This window comes from Bombus terrestris, chromosome 11 (assembly GCF_910591885.1).
Source record: "Bombus terrestris chromosome 11, iyBomTerr1.2, whole genome shotgun sequence".
Taxonomy (NCBI): domain Eukaryota; kingdom Metazoa; phylum Arthropoda; class Insecta; order Hymenoptera; family Apidae; genus Bombus; species Bombus terrestris.
The window spans coordinates 8,733,787-8,755,056 of record NC_063279.1 but is presented as its reverse complement, the minus strand read 5'-3'; the positions used below and the strand labels follow the sequence as shown (position 1 = coordinate 8,755,056).

Below are 21,270 nucleotides of genomic sequence, written 5' to 3'. Positions count from 1 at the left end.
CCTACGACTGAATTATATAACTTACCAAAGGAAAGGAAAAATACGTAATTATAAAACTGAAACATAAAACCTAGGAAAGAAAAGGAAGTAGTATACAATATAAAAAAAGAAACGAACAATTGTCGATATTGGAAAACCATAAAAGTGCAACGTAGAATTTACAGAATTCTGAAATCAACGGGATTATTTTATATCAACTATTATCCAAAATTGTTCTTCGGTTCTTTCTTCGTGAGTCAAATAACTGACATTGAGTAGAATACTGGTACAATTACCGACGTAACAGGTTTGTCGAAGTTAGAGTGAGTGAAACTCGTTCGCGAACTAAGTTATTTCGTAGCAAATACCACGTTGGATTGGCAGAAACGTGACTCGATGCTGCAAATGTCATTTCAACCACTTTCTCTGAGCTTTCCATCTCGTCTCGATTGCAACTGATAATTGGTTCGATCTCATTAAGCAGCGCAACTAGATTTTTTGCTGCTGTTTGATACATGATAACGCATGAATTAGCTTCGATCTATAACCGCAGAACTTTGTTAAATATCAGCTTCCTTAATCGACATGCAGCATTTCCTTAATTACACAAGCACAACTGATAATCAGTTGCAAAGTAGTTACTAGTTTAGATTTCAGAAAAATTCTCAGGCTTTTACAGTGTATAATTTCCTCGTTTAATATCAGAGCTACCGACGACTGTGATCATAAAACTTTTGCTACAGAAATTATAATGTAAGCAAAATATAGAAGAAACAAGTGGTATAGGAAAATTCTGTCGAATTCTACTCTACATAAATACATGTCATAAAACATAAATGTATAAATTTAGGAATCTAGAAAATCTAGATCTAGAAAGTAGCATATGGTATTAAATTAAATATTATAAGGTGTCCATCAAACGTTCAACCGAAATGTTTAAGCAAAATAAAAACCAAAATAGAAAAATCATTTGACTTTTATTACACGTAAATATATGACACAAAATATCAATATAAAAATTGAAAAATCTACACACGATACCTATCCGTCAAATCTTCCCTATCTGTATGTTGAAAAAGAAGAGATAACGAACGGAATAAAATACAAGGTAAAAGGACATTATATAAAATCTAAAAAAAAGAAAAAAAACACAAAGTCCAAACATCATCGAAAATCGGGAGGCAAATAGATTTGCAAGTGTGCGCCTCTGGACCGAGCATTCCGCGAAGAAAGTGAAACGGAAATGCGGCACAGCCGACATTGGTGTGCGCAAACACGAGGGAGCAAAAGAGCGTAAGCTCGTGGCCGGAGTAAGAAGAGCGAAGCAATAGAAGAAGAAGAGTTCGTTTACCCGCGGTTATCGCAACAGGACTCTTTGCAGCCGTAATCGCTACTCTTGTCTCGCGGGCGATACTTTTTGCCCACCTCCAAGCCAACCGACGTACTCGCGAGCCTCGATAACGGCCGAACCATGACGTTCCAGCCGTGAACCGAAGACAATTCCAACTACCTAAAATGAATCATCCGATGGAATCCTTCGATTTACAGCGAGAACTTCGAATCGCTTCCAAAAACGCATCCCCCACGTTGGATCGTAAAGTCTCGAATCCTGGCGAGGATTCCTGGCGCTCTATGAGAGCTTGGCTAGGGTGGAAAAAGAGTAACGGCCGGTCTGCTAGCATAGGATATAGTGGAATGGAGTAAAACGACCGAGAGAACAAAAGGATGGACGAAACAGGCGGGCAGAAAGAGATTCATAGAAAAAGTGTGGAAGAAAGAGGGTGGCAGAAGAAAGAGTGCAGTAGGGAAGAAAGAGAGGAGGAAGGAGAAAGGAGGCCACGGGGGAAGGTGGGACGTCCGAGACCCAATAGAAGACCAAAGAGAAGAAAACGCAACGCGGGGAAGAGAGCGGTGATGGAGAAAAAGAAAGCGAAACGGCGCACGGAGCGAGAGGAGAAGGTTAGGAGGAGAGAAGTGCCGAGGAAAGAGAGGGTGGAACACGAAGAAATCGACGGAGAAGAGGCCAAGTAACGGAGAGGATACTAGCGGACGACAGAGAAAAGACTAGAGGGTCCGTGACCGAGCAGGATCAATGCACGCCATGGACCTTGAGAGTTCCTCCGCCTCTCAGCCTCCTCCTCCATGTTATCCATCGGGATATCCCCCTCCGTGAATCTTGCGCAGCCCTTGCAGCAAAAGTAAGTAAGTACGATGGAACGTCGTCGTCGTCTTCGTCGTCGTTGTCGTCGTTGTCGTCGTCGTCGTCGTCGTCGTCGTCGGTGGAACGCGAGGAAGAGAAGGAAGAGGAGGAAGAGGAGGAAGACCGTGACGAACGAGAAACATAGGGATGGCGATGGCGGGGGGAACGGGAGAAAGGTGCAGATTGCATCGCGCACCAGTATTGCCGGGAACACGGACGACACATAACCTCACTAACACACTTGTGGCCGACTGATATGCAGGCCGATGCACCGTGGTGGCCCCACTCGGGCCAATGCTCCTCTCTCTCGTCGGATCGGTTAAACCCCCTCTTTCAGCTCGACCATCGGATACTCTTCATCCCTGAAACAACGGCTAACCCGAATCTGGAACGATCCTTAAGTGATCTTGATCGATCGATCTAACGAATCATCGTTCAGGTTCAGAACAATTTGTCGGATTTATTTATAGACTGGTGTTTTTAACAGAATCTAATGGAATTTGGCGAGAGAATTTCGAACGAACGAAGGTAATAGAATTCTTCCGAGCTTCGAATAAAATTCTTCGAATCGTTGTTACCCACCGTGATACCGAAATAGAAACCGAAAATAGAGAAACTGAAACGTCGAACGAGGTTGTTTGCGAATCGATGATGCAAACTTCCGTCCACGGGAGCGTCGAAAGTTATGGGGCAGCTGCGATCGCAACAGGTCAACCCTTTCGAGCAGCTTTAGTCGAGCGCACCTCCCCAGCCTTCTACAGCTGGTATTTACGTAAAATTCAGCAAGAATGACCGAATACGCCTGATGATCGACAGCTGCGTCCAAGATCGGCCGAAATAGCATGCACGTTTATGGGCAAAGAAATATTTGCATCTGGTTGACGCAGGAAACGTCGCATCAAGTTGACGATATACCCTTTAAATCCATTCCTTTCATAGCTCTAACCAACTCTATTCACATATTTTCCAAAAACTTTCGAAACTCGATTGATCTATAGACGAAAACGATAATTGTGAACGTTGGTTCAGAATTTCTGCCATTTTACGCAACACGAGTGGACAGATGCGGATTACCAATCGCCCTTTGTCGAACTGCGAAGCTTTCAGAAAAACCCTTTTATGTAACTTTCGGCCCTGGAAAGGGGAAGCCTGCAAACGTTGCGCGATGCATCACCGTACGAATGAAAGGGCTTCGATTTTCAATCTTTTGGGGAAAAATGGTCAATGGCGATGCGTTACCGAATGGTTGTGTGCTTTTGATTAAAGATCTTTTGATTAATTCAAACCAACTAATCAACCGACTGGAATTAACTTTTATATTACGTGAAATCACTTTTTGAGACGCCAGCTCATTTCGGAATGTTTATTAGAAATAAAATAGGAGCGTAACATTGGCTAGAAAATATACTAATACATACTAGAAGATATATTTTCAGCGGTTATGATCTCGATCCTTAAAACGATTATGTAAAATCTCCGAAACAGTTGCTGTGAGAAACCAAAACTTTTGTTACAATCCCAACATCAATTCCTACGTCACTTTTACCCTATTTCTTTGCTTTTGCATCAGTTTCCAAATGATTCTAAAATCCATCCCTACAACAACGCCCTCTTTTACAACGATAGGAAATCTAACTCGCTAAAAGCAATCCATCGTCCATCTATCTTCTATCATTCCTTTTCATGGCAAAGCTACTAAATCATGATGAATGATAACATACTTAAACTCTGCATTCGAAGCTTTAATTATACAAGAAAAAAGAAGCAATAGAAGATCGCAGCAGAACATCTTATTTTACAAATTTCTACAGGATTCTACAAGAAAATCTGATCCGTACATACTTTTAAATATTCATCGCTACGACCAATCATTCCACGATCCGTAACCATCTCGAATCTCGAAGAATTCGACGCACGCACGTGCGTGCCCGATGGCAGGTGCAACTACGAGCCAGCACCAGTACCAGCACGCGTGTCGATCGAAAAAGGCCGCGAGGAGGAGAGGGCGTGTTCGAATCAAAATTCGATCCTTCGCGTAACCTTCTGGCCGGTTGTTGCGCGGCTCGTTTTCCCTTTCCAACCGGTGGATCCCCCTTTCCGCTTCTTTTCCGGCCGCGCGTCACAATGAGAAGCGCGCGTGACGAGATGCGGCGAACAGCTGCGTCCAGACACGCGTACCACTTCGGTATTATGCAACTTGCAGAGAACACCCCTTATTATGCCACGAGCAAGGCCCACGGAAGCTACCAAGGTCTCGTGTTTCGCGGGGGTGCGGCGCGTGCAACGTGTAACGCGATGCAGCAGGATTACGACTTCCGCGTGTCGATCATGATTTCGATAGATGCTCGTTTCAGCGTAGGGGAGAATATTATCGAAATTGGTAACACTTATGGTTATGGAATTTTACGTAAAACCTAAAGATGAACGAATGCATGGAACGGTTAGATCGCGATGATTTCTGTGTAAAACTTACAGATGTAAAGAGTGCATAGAATCGAAAAGATGGAACTTGTGCGCAGATTTGTTTTATTACACTTTAGGTACTTTGTGCAGTTCTTATATAAAACTTTACACAATATATAAACGTCTGCACACAAGTCATATTCTTTTAATGGTGTAAAATATAAATTTACTTAGGAATCCGTAAACTACTTATGGTATTGTATGTCAAACGTAAAAACTTTTAAATGATTTCTAGAAGAAAGTCTGTGAACAATAGCAGGCCATAGTTCGTGGTTATTCAGAGAAGGTCGTCGGAAAAGATTCGTAAGGAAAATTGTAGGATTGTTTCGTCTTAATATGCGAACAGAAGAAAAATTGCTTTCGAAGAAATCCAACATTGAAATTTGTTAAAATATTGTTAAGTAATGAAAACACGGGACTTGACAAAATATCAGCGAATGAATATAAATTAATAGTTCTACTGTCTATATTTACATTATTATAAATATATGTATATTGTACTGAGACATTTAGTGTGCTGTAATTTCGAATAGAATAATTACTCGATGTATTAATTTATTGTTTAATTCCTGTTCAACAACGAGATCAAATGTTCCACTCTATACAAAACCGAACAAGGTGATGCTGTTTCGTGAGATTCTCCATACATCACGGAAAAGGGTACCTAAAGGTATAAATATATATTTGTCCGTCCATTTCCTAAAATGCATCTGCATACCTCAATGCAAACAACCCTTTCGGATCAGTTCTCACGGTGTTCGTTTCAAAAATCATTCCATCCTTCACAGGTTTAAAAGGGATTCTTTTCAAACGTGAATAGTCCCATTTGGCAAATTTCTACAACGTGTGACTATCTTGTGTACAAGCAACATTAAACTGTTCCATTTTCTTCCTTTGTTTTTTTAAATCCGAAGAAAAATTTAATCGAATCAATGAAAAGCAAAGAAAAGAAGACTATCGATGTAGGATAAAGAACAAAAATTAATTCGCGTGGCAAACATTCACGAAAATAAATGAACAAGAAATAGCACACTTATTGAATCCGCCGATACATCTGGAAGATCAAAGGAAACGTAAAACGTGACACACGTCGTAACACGAAACCCCTTCACACAAGAGATGCTTTTGCGTAACGGATGTAACATCTCGACACGTGGCTGCTTTACTGTCCGGACAATGGCTACCGGAAGTTGGAAGAAATTCGTCAATAGCAGGAAGATATTAGGGCCTTTTAAACAACTTGTTATCTGTGAGACCATTCCTAATATAAGACGAAGTCTAATATCATGATGAAAATGAAAAAAGAAGAAGTTAAATAATAGGGAAGGCTACACCTCGTAAGATTAAGACAAAAATTTGCTTAAAATGATGTAGAAGTTATTAACAGATTATTTGAAAATTGAATAGGGATATAATATTCTAATGATACTAAACGATAGATCTATTTTTATAGAAAATCTAAAGGAAGATTTAAAGGGCGGATTTCTCTTTTCCAAAACTTCTGTCGACACCTAGCGGCGACGAAGGGCCACGAAGATTCAGGACCCAGTTTGGGCCCGTCATGAAAGAGCCATCTGTGTTGTATCCTCGGAATCTCGGAAATTCAGAAAAATCGGCCGGCAAAATTTTGAAAATTTCCGATGTATTCTACGCATCGATCGAGGAATGCTTTTACTTATCTTCTGTCAGATATATCTATCGTAAGATGTTACAGAAAAACTCGTAGAATATAAATTACTAAAAAGTAGAAAGGAGTTCTCGGACTTCTTGGACTGAGATTCTGAAAATTTCTTTTTAATTCTACTTAACTCGTATTATAATTACACGTGGAAAAAAATGTCGTTACGTACCGTAGAATGAAGAGGTAATGGCGCGCTAATGGGAAGACTCTATTAGAATCGAACTGAATGACTCACCGTAAATTACAGGCATCCGTTTCTCATTCACGAGCTCGTACGCTATTCATGCAACCTTAGTCATCGGCATTTATCTCGAGGAGAGTATCAAACACCCACGATGTTCGCGCGCGTATCGTTGCTTAATGAGCCTCGGTTAAATTATCACCTCGTCCTGATTAATCTTTCTCGCTCGACTCGGCCATGAAACACGTCTAACAGGTGCCAATGTTCTACCCACGTTAATTCATCATATGAAATTATTTCATCAAGCTATAATTATATTTGTTCGCTTTTTAATAAATTACTTCATATAATTATCTTTTTCGAATTATTATTAATTACTATAATATATTATATTAATTACCATATTATGCTATGTGAGAATATTAACGATTGATAACACTTCCAATGTACTGGAGTAGATTCTATTTTTTGAAGAGATTTCTATAATTCGTTCTCTGCGCTGACATAAACGCAGATGGTAATAGTGACTCATTATGTGTAGAAATGTTAATACTCGATGAGATATATTGGTTTCATATAACGTTAAATCAATGTTTAGTTACCTGCTACTCTAGTTCCAGTTAAAGACATTCTGAGACACCTGTAGTTGATATTCATCGCAAACAGAACTAGTTACAGTTACGTGATTCTTCTAACAGCTTGAAGGTAAAAATTAAAAGAAATATTATCACTGGCGATATGCAAGGTATCAACATCATGTCAATAATAGAATTACTCCGTATTCCAGATATTCTGTTTGGGCAATTGTTAAAAATATGCACGCGCTTTTAACAAACTCAACGTTCAATCGCTATCATTATAAACCACAAACTCGTGTCCCATAGAAGCCTTTCCCGACCCAAAGAAAAGTAAAATTTACGCTCGAACTCACCTAGTCACCCAATCACCCCATAATCGCGTCGGATCGACCCTCGTTGTCGATCACACTAAATGACCCGGATCTCGTTCGCTTTACCCGGTACCGCTATCCTCTTTTATTAACGCCCTCGCACCGCCCTTAAATAATTTCGTCCAATTTTCCCCCTTACTTGCTTTGATTGTGGAAACAACCACCTAAATCAATATCTAAAGAACCATTAAAACGTCCACGGAAACGAACATTTAACTCATTCGACCTACTAAATCTTTCCTCACGGAAACCTTATTTTATCGTTGAGGGTAAAAAAATCTCTATTTAGGCCCAATACGTCTTTGTTTATCTCCACGAGAATACACATTCGTTCTAAAAATCTACAACAATATACCGATAACATAAATCTCGGCAGATGAGTCAGACGCCTCTTCCATATAGCAACCTATATCGCGTGACTCGATGTCTGGGTCACCGGACTGCAGCATACTATCTGTCCCTTAACATCTTCGATAGTCGATAGTCGTCAAACGCATCCCGTTACCGAGCGTCGACTAAATGCAACATCGTCAATCTGTTTACAGCATACTGTCATCTCTTGACTATTTACGTCATCCTATGTGATCGTTTTGAGCACTTCGTCATAAGTAGCCTGTCACCCCTTGTCCAATTTCTCGGTTGAACTGATTATCATTGGATTGCGATCGGTTAAAATAAAACCGAATCCATACCTTTTCTCTCTGTACGATCATTGTGGATGATCCGTCCAAGGTACAGATTGACTCTGCTTTGAATGAAACGCGGATGAAAACAATATTCTTCGATGGATCATTCGATGGTCATCCAAAGTGAAAGGGTGTAAATTCAGTTCAAGTATTCGCGATTGCCGCCAAATGACACTACGCGGCGGACGAGCGCCGCACCGAAAAGGTTAAAAAATCCCAAGTTCACCGAACGAAAACAGGGTCAGTGGCTGAAAATCTCTCAACAAAGCGATGCCACGTTAACAGCCCCAAAAAGGTAACAGTATCTTATGCCCTCTGTCGGTGCATGCACACAGCGCACAAGTATAATAAAAGTAGAGAATCGTACGGTGCATTGCACCCCGTGTCAGACACGGCAGACTGGTGGGGGTGGCAAGGGGAGTGCGGCAGAGGGTGTTGGATCGATTCCGGGCGTTGGCGCCGAGGTCACCGGCTCGCCTTGCTCGGAGTAATGACCCTCACCCAGTGCAGTGCAATGGCATCGTCGTCACCCCTTTCCCTCCCCCTCCTCCGCCCCTCTTTCTCTTCGCTACTCTGACGGTCGTTTTCCCGCCGACGTCGAAGAAGGGGTGGAAAAGACTTTGTGTTCGAGGGGTCGCGGCTCAAGGGGTTAGAGGGTGTCTCGGCGTAGCATATCGGTCTCTCAGGAAGGCATAAACCACCTCGCTAGAGGGTGCAACGGGGGGAAGAAGAGAAAACGGGAAAGAGGGCTACCGTAAAATCCTTCTTTCTCCTCTTCCTCTGGTTTTCTTCCGATTCGCGCAATGAAAAGGGAACCACTCTCTCTTTCTCTCTCTGTTTCTCTCTCCTCATCCCCTCCAATGATCGCGCGGCGACATCGGTGCTGATGAACCCTGGCATCCATCCACTTGTCGGGACCTTAAACTTCGGGGGAGGTCAATGATCGATGTCGCGGCGACGACGTTCGACAACCGCTCCCACCTTGACTCTCGTCGGCCGATTGGCGGTGAATTATTCACCGCCGCGATATATACCGGCCCATCGCACCTGCCGCGAGTGCTAATTTCGCGACGATCGCGTGATGGGGACAGTATTGTTTATCAGAGGGATCGCACGGTATATGAGGAAATCATAGCGCTGTGACTCAACCTTCTGATAGTTCAAATGTAGTCACGTGTTTCAATTATTAAACGTTGATCATTCGTTAAGTTTGGTAATTAATTAAGTTGTGACTGCATTGCAAATGTTTATGCATCCATAGAAAATCTTTTAGATTGCACGATTGCACAGAAAATGCAAAAACATATAAAATATCGAAAATACAGTACTCCCTGTGATATTCAGTAAATGAAACAAGTGTCTACCTACGTTTTAGTTTTTAAATTATATGCATAAATACAATATATGAATTTGCATAGATATCCGTAGTTTGGATACGACCAGGTTGTAAATATAATTTGTTTGATAAGCGCGCAACGCTGTTTTATGTAAGCTGGAAATGAGTTGATTTATACCAATACGATTTTCTACCCCCTCCTCCTACTCGCTATTCACAATTTTTCAACGCTTTTAAGGGCGCGCTGTTTGTGACGTGAAGCAGATTGCTTTAAATTATGCAACCGTAATGAGAAGTAGGGGTAAGGGGAATTTAGTGAAGATGTATTTATGGTGGGATTTTGTGCTATGTAAAGTAATTAGGTTAAGGAAAGAAGGATAGGCGAAGAATGGACCCAGAATGGATCGAAGATAATGATAATATATGGGATATTTAAGCGAAAAATACATGTATTTATACAGTCAGTATAAGAAGAATAGAGTAATTATCCTCAGTATAAGGCGGAAGTAGGTTATATCGTGGATCAAAATTGTCATGAAAGTTAAGTTTATATATCGTAAAGCATTGAACAAGTGTATTTACATATATATATTCTTATTCTTATTATACATAATCGATAATTCCTAATTATTCGAACGACTAGTCGATGGACATTTCCTGAATAACTGATAAGAACTGCGATAATTTCTAATCAATATAGTAGCCAAAACAGTGTTCCTTGACCCAATAAAGAATCGTATATACTACCAATAGCAAGGGACCGTTATTTAGCTTGTTAAAAAATGATAGGCTGAAAATAATATAATTAGAAAGAAATAAAAAAAAAGGAACGAAGAATAACTATAAACGGTCGCGTATGTACTAAACCACGTTTAACCAAAACGATTCAATTTTTCTACCATATTAACTCAACAAACCCCAATCTCGTAAACTTCCATCTAACTGATCCCCGCTTCAACGGCCACTAGCACGGCAATTCCAGACCCTATTTCCCACCTTCTCAATCAAATCATCCTAAAACATCACACGTACCCTTGAACGTCTGTCGTTTATTTAATCCGTATAATTTACCAACAGAACGAAAAGTGCACGGCCAGATGATCAATCGAAGGCAAGAAGCAAGGCCGAAGGAAGGAGGAAGTTAAGAGGGTGGTGGCGTGTAAGTTCCGAGAAAAGAGGAATCGTGCCTCCCTCTGGGGATGACGAACCGCAATGTCGACGTGACGCGAAGGTGAAGCGGGTTGCGGCGCGACAGGAGCGTACCAGCAGCGGTAGCAAGCGAGCAAGGGGACTAGGTCATTCCCCCTTGCCTTGCACTGCCGAGCGAACAGGGGTCATTGCGAGACACTGAACTCTTCGTATGGTCACCCTTTCCACTGGCGTCGGTTTGCAAGCGCGCGCGCCTCTATTCGAGCGGGTGGAGCTGGCGGAATCGCGGTACGCCGACCCGACGCGTTTTCCGTCAGCAACGCTTCGTTTCTGCGCTTGTACAACCGAGAATAATGTCTTTTACGTTTAGCGACGTTACAGCGCCCAAATTGATAGGTTCCTCCGCTGTAGAGTCTCGTTTATTTTCTTTTGTTAATTTTTCTATTTTGTTATTATTTTTTCGTTATATAGATTTTAACATCGCATCAACTGCACCTGTGTGATTATTAACGACGACAATGTGCGCAGAGAGAGATTTACTAGTTAGATTTTGCTGAATAACGATGTGTCTTTCAGAAAGGAGAAAACGCTTGGAACGTTAGGTAATACTTTGCGGACCACGGTACTTTCGAACTCTCGTTCCTGTCGGTCCACGCTGATTTTCTCAGTCATTGTCATCGAGTCGGTGTAGTTTTCCACTAGTTCAATATTTTACCAGCAAACTAATACAATAACACATTTGCATATATACTATATTATCGTATACGAAATACGACGTCGAGTGAGATTAGTGAGGTTTCTCTGTAATAGAGAGTAGGGCGAAGAAAGTTGCAGACAAATGGCAAGAAGTAGATATCGATACATCCGAGGTCTTTTCAAGAAATTCTTTCTTCTAGTTTCTTTCCGATGGGATGATACACTTCGATAAAAATAAATACAAGCAGTTTGGCAATAGATGGATTCTGATTGATAATCTTGATCTAAGATAAGAATTTTTGTAGTACAGTATAGGGTGAAATACTAGTATTGAATGAGAATTGAGGATTTTTGTAATACAGTATGGAATGATTTACCCAATTTTCTTCAAGAAATTTTGTTTTTTTATTTCCTTCGATGCGATTTCACTTGAACAAGTACAAGGTATATGGTAGTAGATTAATTCTCGTTGAATAATTAAATGAAACATGGCATGGTAATTTTTGTAGGAGGCCATTGGTAAAATTAATAAGAAATCGATCGTTGTATCTACATATGAATTTCTTTCGAAAAGCTGTCTTATTAATTAAATATCTACAGGTCGATCCAGTGATTAGATATAATTGAAGTTTACACGAGTAATGTTAAGTATTTCGATGAGAAGCAAAATATTAAATTTCATGTTAATGACAGATCTGAAATTAAAAATTTAAACGACACAACGAACACACGTAGAAAAAAATTTCATAGAAAATGTACCGTCCACACGATTCCAAAAATTGGCATACAAAATATACCGTCCACACGATTCCAAAAATTGGCAAGTATTGCGACTTTTCAAAATAAATCCGCAATATTGCAGGATACGTAAATTACGTCTACACCTATATTTGTATCTGCTCTTGAATAAAAGAAAAGAAAAAAGCAGCCAGGAAAATGCACTTTCGGTTTCTTTTCGGAGAATTTCAAATTTGTCCAAATTTACGGCCGTCTATCCTTCGTCCGAGGACAGATTAAAATCAGCCTGTCTATTTCTATAATTCTTCGAATTCGATATCGAAATAAAGTATTTTTAAATGTCACAAAATTTGAAAAAATTTCTTCGTGGAATTACAACGAAAATACGAACAGAGAAAAATTAAAACGGACGAGTCGTTCGATGAAATGAAACTACATAAAAGCGAAGCTTCCTATCATTTGGCCTTGACTGATAACAACTTACTATACGCCTCGAATTCTTCTGTCTCGACTGTTGATTATAGTTCCTCAGATGCCTGTTCCCCTAAGCTTTTTCTCGCTTCGTTATTTTATGCACTAATCTTTTCTCTTTTTTAATGCAGTCGCATTCAAAGCGAAGAAATAAGGCAAGAAACTGTCTGGGATTCTAAAATAAATGAAAAGAATTAGAAGTAATCTGCAATTTATCTGTTCATCTTCGTTCTGCATAACTTTTTCATACGTAAATACAATCATATTATATATTTATTAAATTATATAATATATTCCATTATAAGTAGTAAAGATCTGCAATCAGATACTTGTTGTTCGTTGTTTATGCATAATACGCTAATGATAAACGGTTGATAAATTAAAAATGATAACACGATTGCAAAATTTATTTTTGATAGAATATCTGGTATGAGAGCTTAATGATACTACGATTACGTCTTTTCGAGATCGTGCAACATTACACAACCTGCCTTCATCTTTTATGGTAAACAAGAGTTTATTTTATTTAATTTCTTAAGAATTCTACAGAGATTATATCCATGAATTTCCATATAAAAAATGTAATTCCATGTGCTGTCAATTTTTTACATAAATTCACGGAAAGGAAAACATAGGGGGGCGGGGGAAAAAAAGCTTCAGAAGTTTTTATCGCGCCTGCTGCAGTTCAAGCACCACGTGACTCAAGCACTAAAAACTTTACGTTTTTTAAAACCTTGTTTTCAACATGATCCCGCTTTGGAAAAGACATCGCCCCTTACCTTGAACTTTCGCCTATAAAACTTCAAAGAAATAGTTCCACTTAAAAAATTGTCATAAAAAAGAGGAATAAAATTTACAAGATACGCTCTGTGTCATATTTCGATACCACGAATCTTCGATTTTGTATATTACCGTATAACAACTGTATCTTTAACCGTATATATATAGCCGTCTCAGTATATTTACAATTTTATATCACAAACAAACAGAAACTAAAAAAAGCTATACAGTCATCGTGACATAAAAGAATAGAAATTTAAACTTCTCTTATATACTTTTGGGTTATAGTTCAGCGCATGTTAAGATTACAAAGGAAATAACGACTTCCTTAAATAAATAAATATTTTAAGATACAACGCTATTTTATAGTATTGCAATTGTAATTAATTATATCTGAAAATGATATTTATAATTATCATGATATACTAATTCCTCGTAAACACTTACGAGAAAATTTATTTCGTTTAAAAGAGTGCTCCAAAGTTTTGAACGGGGATGTACATCTAAATAAAATCTTCTATAAACAACGGTCGTTTTCTTCTTTCTCTTCTGATTAAGAGGGATAGATTAGAACAACGAAAGAACGAGAGGAGGTTGTTTTGAAAATGTAGTCTCGGATCCGCTTTAAATTGGGCCATGGAATCAAGAGCGGTGCAACAGAGGCAGGGTCAAGGCGGTGCACTTCGCCGATGCACTCTCTCGAGGAGCATTGCTCTCGCCACCATTCTATCGCTTTCATTGAACGAACAATGCCGTCACGATTGACGCATTCAGACGTTCCGACGAGACGGGCCGAAGTGGTCGGCCCGTTTCAAGAAACAATAATTATACGATGGATTTACGTCGCACTTGAAATATCCGGTGCTGACAAGCCCGAAATCAAGAGATCTCTGTCGCTACACGACCGTCACCTACCAAAGAAAGACTCGATGAAACTCGTTTACCAACTAATTGTACAGTATAATGCTTGATCTTTGATCTATCGTTCGCAATTAAGTTAATTCTATATTTAGGGAATGTTATGAATTTAATTTTCCAACTCGTATTATCGTTTAACATGAAATTTGTTAACGAGATTTTTCTGCTGATATAATTGCAGCGTATTCCGCATAGTATTTTGGCTGGAGGGGGGGGGGGGGGAATAGGAAGATGTGATTATTTTATTTCGAAAGACAAATTATATTTTTGTAAAAAAGGAACATTATTTATTGGAGGGATTATGAATTTCAAATGTTTCTTTCTTACACGTATGACATGTGAATTTTTAAATATTCGTAATAAAACTTGCTAAATTTCGCGATATTTTCGCATGTCTGTTACAGCGATTTGTAACGATGCCTGTTTGGAACGAATTACAATATAGGTAGGAGAATGTCAGATTCCGGCAGTTTGTTAAAAACGTGAAAAACAAGATTCAATAAATAAAAATACATAAAACAACGCACTTAAATTTACATTAAAATAGGTGTTATACTGGCGTTTCGATTAAAAAGCCACAAATTTGTTTCGATTTTTCCCTCGAAACGAAATAGTACCTAAACATATATATATTATTAAATTTTTTAAGATCGATATTCTGCATAATTACAGTAACGAAATTTAATTTTACCAGTACTTTCACCTTGAAGAATTTTCATCTAAATATTACTCGTATAATCGTAAATAGAAACGCAATTAACCTTACGAAAAAATATTCAGAAAAATTCCTTGAAATTCCTGAATAACGTTAACCGCAGACTGCGTCATTTGTTCGATGCGAAGAAGGACTTTTTTACTTCATACATTGTATGAAACCCTATTAAAAATACTAAAAGACACTCGATTCCTTGAAACTCCTCAATAACATTAACCACAGTCTGCATCGTCTGGTGAACGAGAAAAAAGCTTTTTTCTCGATTTCCGAAGTCCCGCAATCCCATTCACCGAGCGGCAATTAAGATCGAGTTAAGACTCAAAGAGACGGCCAAGCTGGCTGAAGGGGTGAAAAATCTTTCATTCCGACGAATGCGTTTCCACCACCGTACCGTGGAGGAGCCCTGTCGCTTCCCTTTCCCTTTCTCGTCACTAAAAGAAGAGAAGAGAAGAGAGCCAGACAGACACGCGTCGGCACGAGAAAAGAAGAGATGTCGAGGGCGACGTATAAAGAATGGAAGAGGACAGAGAAAAAGGGCAGACAATAATGGTGGAGGATGAAAGGGAGGCCAAACGCTCGTACGTGAAGTCGCGTTCGCTTAAGCGTGTTCGTGCGTACAGGGTGTCTCGGCGCGGCGTGTCGCTTGAAACGGAGCAGAACTAGTCAGACAATGGGCTCAGGGGAAATGAAAGAAGGACATTTAAAGTCACTAATTACTTCGAGAAATACCGATTCACTGACGCACAATCGGAGGCCAGGAATTTCGAACGAGTTCTCTCGAATCGTGTAAAAATTTGATAGATTTTGTATCTCTTGCTTGTTGGTTAGGAAATTATAAATTTTCAATTAAAATTATTTGACAAATTTAGCAACTTAGGGTTGTAAATATCATGGATTTTCTAATTTTTTGACTAGAAAATGGAAACTTATTATTTGACTATTATACGACGAATGGATTAATTTCTGCGCGTTTATGCAAAATTTAAGAATACAAATCCAAGGTATGCAAAAGTATACAAATCCAAAAGTATGCAAATCCATACTTTTAAAAGGATAAATAAATAAATGCAAGTTAAACAAAGATTTGTGTCATCTACTAAATATTATAACGAGTACTCTTTGGCTTGATACGTATCCTGAAGATATTGTCACATTCATAAAAATATAGGAAATATCCAAATGCAAGCACTCATTGCGATACCTAGCAGATGAAACAAATCTCGTACTTAGATTCTTCATAGAGTTATGAATATACATAATAATTATCTGCGTTCTATTAACGGCTCTGATAGGATTTATATGTGTGTGTAATGTGATACGTGTGTTCAATCTATGAGAATATAAGTACAAATAGATAATAAAATATTGAATTTTTCTTTGAAAAATGAATCAACATTTACGTACCTATCTATTTATAAACTATTTGTGATAAAAAAGATGAAGATATTAGAAGAAGCTTACAACCAAATGATATGATTGAATAATTAATACTAATTACAGCAGCAAAATATAGGAGATATATGCATCTGCGTTCTGACATGAGACGAAGAAGGAAACAACGTATAAATTACAAGAGACGAATAACGATCCGACAAACTAGCTGTCTGGTCGAGAAAGATCGTCGAGATACACGCCACGCAACAAGTAATTAGCCCGATGCATTCTACCCTTGAACCTGAAGCCTTCAACATCGACGTGCTCCCATATTATCGCCTATCCGCCGCGACTTTGCCATATTTTTTTCTAGCTCGGATCATTCTGTAAATTACCGTGTGTGGGACAGCTATTCGACCGGTGAAAAAAAATGACCTAGCGGGGGTAGAAGGAAGGGAAAGGGAAGGGGGGTGTGTCTGGACGGTTGGCACGCTTCTCTGTGACCCTGTCGATCCACGTTACACGATGCATTAATTAGTCGCGACCACCCCCTTGCTCGTAATCAAAATTCGCAGTTTCTCTTTTTCTGAATTGGACTATCGGAGAAAAATTATTAACAAAATCACCAATCCTTTTTTAATCTCCTTTCGTGACAATAAAAAGCTTGCGATTTGCCTTTTTTCAAAAATGTAGCCATTGGTGAAAGACGATTAACGTGTATGAAATTATTAAACCTGCTCCGATATTTGTTGATGGCGTTTATCAAATAATTTCGATTTCCTGAAATGGTATAGATAGAGAAAAAAAGAGATTAGAAAAATCTTCCAGAGGGAAGAACCGAAAATGGATCGGCTGAAACTTTTTTCGAGAACGAACAGGTTCCAACGATTCCGAGGGCAGAGATAAAGACACGGGGGCCCTAAAAATATTTGCTCTGCTTATCAGTTAACACGACGGCGTAGCCACTTTTCGAGCCATGACCCTTCTTCCGATCTACCAACTTTTTAGGGACTGACGTTTTCTTCCTAGAAAGATACGCCAGAAAATTTATGCGAGACTTTCCATTCCTTATTTTATTGCTTCTCGCATTTACTCTCAAACGAATAACAACATCAAATATACAAGAACGTAAAAGTCAAATGAAAAAATCCAAATGATAAAATATTACATAAATATATGAGTAGGAAAATATGCAGAAATCAAACGAGGATTACAATTCAACGCGTGAAGCGATTAGAGAGTTAGAAAATAGATTTCCACGTAATACGCTCAATGCAAATTGCAGATTTATAGGGGTGGAATTTCGAAACGGAAAGTTTGGAAACCACTGGCGTGCATGATGCATACGAGCGACAATGCTGCACGCACTTGACGCGCACGTGCTGAATGCATGTAGTAGCAAATGCACGCACACGGACGCATCTTGAAACGAGGACTGAAGGGTGTCTGCGCCCATGGTACACGTTGCGAAGCGCAGCGGTTCGCACCCTCTACGTGTCAGCCTATTCAGGCTGACATTGAACTCTACGGAACCGAGGAGCTTTAAACTATTTTTAAATCGACCCAGACAAATTTTTTCCGCCGAATTTTTTGTATGTTTCCAAGCAAAATGTTAGGAAGAGAGATGATAATTGTTCCACGAAACGTTTCTCCCAACTTTAATGCAATGTAATAACTGCGATATATTGGAATTCGCTTCGAACACGTGATAGATTTTTGGAAAATACGTCCCAATCAATTGTACAGATAGATTAGTCGAAGAAGTTGAAATATTTTTACGAAATTAATTATTGGTGCTTATACAAAACTTCCCTAATTTATATAGCACATTCTTCTTCTCACCTCAGTGACTAACAGAAGAATTACAAAATCAAGAAAAGGGGGCTTCAGCTTTTTCTCGTAGTATTCGCGTAAAAAAACAAAAAACTGTGCCTCATCGATTATCTTATAAAATCTTTGAAATTAAAGTCGAAAAGTTGAATTTTGTTCACGAGATGTCGCTCTCCAGGTCACTGTACAACAAAACCTAGAATCGTCGCAAGACTCTCTCTCTCTCTCTTTCTGTCTCTTTCTCTGTTAGGTTAGTCGAATCGGGGAATACACGTCAGCAGGCCTTGGCCTCCAGTCAGCCGATAATACGGAGCCACGATAACACCGAGGACTATTTTAAAACGCCGATTTAGCCCAGTCAAAATCAACATCACGATTGCCGCCTCCGCCGCCCCCATCGTGTCTACCTGCATTCTTTGTAATACAAATAAAGCTGCCTGTGCTCCGACTACCGCGAAACGAAATCCGCTGCGTTGTTTTCCCGTCTGCGGTTCGCGCAAACAAACCCACTAGTGCTCGTCCTCGCTTCGACTCGGCTGATGACGATACGCGTGTATAATTTGGTTTGCACAAAGCGCGCGTGCATAATTTATAGCCAAACGGTGTGCATATTAGCTGTTTCGTAAAGTGATCCGAAAAAAAAATTGGCATTTGGACAATGTGTGGTTTTAAACACAAGGAGATTGGAATATAGGTATACATGTATTGGAATATTAATTGATAAACGAATAGTTTTTCGAGTTATCGAAATAGAAAGGGTACATATGTTCCAAGTACTCGTTGAAAATAATTTGAGTTATTTGTTTGTAAGATACGAATATCGAATTTGCTGATCCAACGTTTGTATAGAAGATAATTGAAGCGAAAAATAACTCGAAGAACTTCCAACGCTTAATAATAAAGATAATGGCAAATTAAGAAAAAGTAGAAGTATTTCGCCAAGATATAAAGAATTATATTGAAGTAATAGACTTTACAGAAATCATAGACATAAAATATATCTGTGATGTATTACGATGCTATGAATAGTTTTGTTTCTTCAAACTTGATAAAAGTCTAAAATCTAGATGGAGGAAAAGATAGAAATGAGAAAAATTCCAGAAATTCTTTTCCCCTACTATTTGAAGAAAGAAACAGAATCTTAAAGGAACAAACATTCGATAATATAAATCGACAGAAAAAAAATGCAATATTCCCGACAAAAACTTCTATTGTAATACTTTATCTTCCCATTTACTAACAATCCCATCAATCCAAAATTGTATATTTCTAATTTAAAAAAGAAAAATGATGTTTTATTTTGCTGATTGGAGAAAAGGAACTTGCTTGAAGAATTCGAGTAAAAAGGGTCATTGAATAAGTTGAAGCGTGGAAAGAAAGATGGTATTTTAAATGAGAAAGAACATTCACTATTAATACAATATGCGGGCACCTCCGCGATGAAACGTATCAGCGGGTTTTCGGTGCACTTTCCGGAATTTCTCATGGCCAAGGTCATAGCACTCGCGTCATCTCGTCGAATCTATATTTAAAGCAAGCACCGAGATTGACTCTTGTTTCCTTCGTCGAAAGATTAGCACAGATCAGGAAAAGCTACTGACTATTCTCATAAATAATTCTCATGAAGCCAAAGAAAACTGATACGCATGTTAAGTGAAACAAATGCCTCTAATTTTCCTTTTATCAGACAATACGGCGTTCGATCAAAACAACGATGCCTTCTGAGATACAATACAATACAAATAATATTTTTGTAGACGATGATTAACCTGACAACGAATATGCGAAAGCTTGGAAATGAAAAGTTACTATTCCATATAATTCCATAATTCCCTCTATTTGTCGATATACACTACCAAAGTTCGAAAAATAACGCTTAACACACATAGTGATCTAAAAATTGAATGTATCTCGTCGTCTAATGCAAACATCATTAACACACATTTTTCAAAAGCAAAAGCGGATAACGAGGCCGCGGCACGTTTTGTATTCTTTATCTCTCGCCGTTGATAACGTTAAATCAAGCACCAAACGAATCGAAAGAATCATAACTCGAATGACTCAAGTACGTTAATTAAGCGTTAATCAAACATGTAAACCATTCTGAACAGTCTTTTATGCAAATATAAAGTTTGCAAACTAGGAAATAAGAAAATAAGAAATAAGCAAGGATCGTTTTGATGAATACGTCACGGGCCAATTAACATCGTTTTGAAATTTTAAGAATCGTACAATTCTCCAAATCGTTCCCCGAGCAATTGATTTATAGGAAACGATATTTGATTCGTAGAAAACGGTTTTTCACGTTCTCACCACGTTCTCAACGGTAGCAACTGGATTCGTTCGAACCCTAAACCCTCGTCGCTCGTGGAATCCACTACCTTTATCAGCTACGTCATCGTAGCTGTGATAACGTGCCACCCGTTCAATGTCATGGAAACGAATGCCGTATTTTCTCAACTGCCACAGACCGCCGTTTATCAGAGCAAAAATCAAACCCGACAACCTGTCGTGCACATGGAGTATCGTGAAGTAGTGCGAACAGGAACTTTCAACCCCTGGCTTTCAGAAATGATTTTGTAAAATTCGAAATTAGCTCCGAATTTTTATAGAAACACGCAGAAATTTTGTTTTCGTTCGAATAAAATTGCCTTACAATTTTTAACTAGCATTATGCTATACTGTATTTAATTACTTTTAAACTGTTTCTATATTTTTTACGTATTTTCCACGGTGTTTGCAAACATTAGTTTCTTTGGGAATTAAAAATAAACAGATATTTAATTTATATATTTGTATAACTTGTATCATTGCCATTGTAATTTTCGAAAATATTATAAAATGTATCTATGACCTATAAAACTTTATTCTCTTCAGGCACTTAAAATGAAAAAAACTAAATTTATATTGCATTATAATTAACATTATCGACATCAGCATGAAAATGAATGACGTCTTAGCGAATTTCAGTTTCTTTGGGATTTCAAAATTAGTAAGAAGAAGAGACTAGTAATGTTCATATTAAACGAATTGTATCGGTATGTTGATTTTATTGGTCGATATATAACGAAAGAAACGAATTGATGTACATATGTAGATTAGAACGTGCAAATCGTGATTGATT

At 38.6% G+C, this 21,270-nt stretch overlaps 1 protein-coding gene and 1 long non-coding RNA gene across 2 annotated transcripts in view; one reads left to right on the top strand and one right to left on the bottom strand.

Annotated features, from left to right (window-relative positions):
• The window catches only part of LOC100644185 (nuclear hormone receptor E75), a 214,377-nt gene that overhangs the window by 188,571 nt on the left and 4,536 nt on the right, over positions 1-21,270 (bottom strand). The gene's annotated exons all lie outside the window — the stretch shown is intronic.
• The window catches only part of LOC110119675, a 37,348-nt gene continuing 34,547 nt past the window's right edge, over positions 18,470-21,270 (top strand). The window contains exon 1 of the long non-coding RNA XR_002308167.2: positions 18,470-18,840. This is a non-coding gene — a long non-coding RNA (uncharacterized LOC110119675). The remainder of the gene's footprint in view (positions 18,841-21,270) is intronic.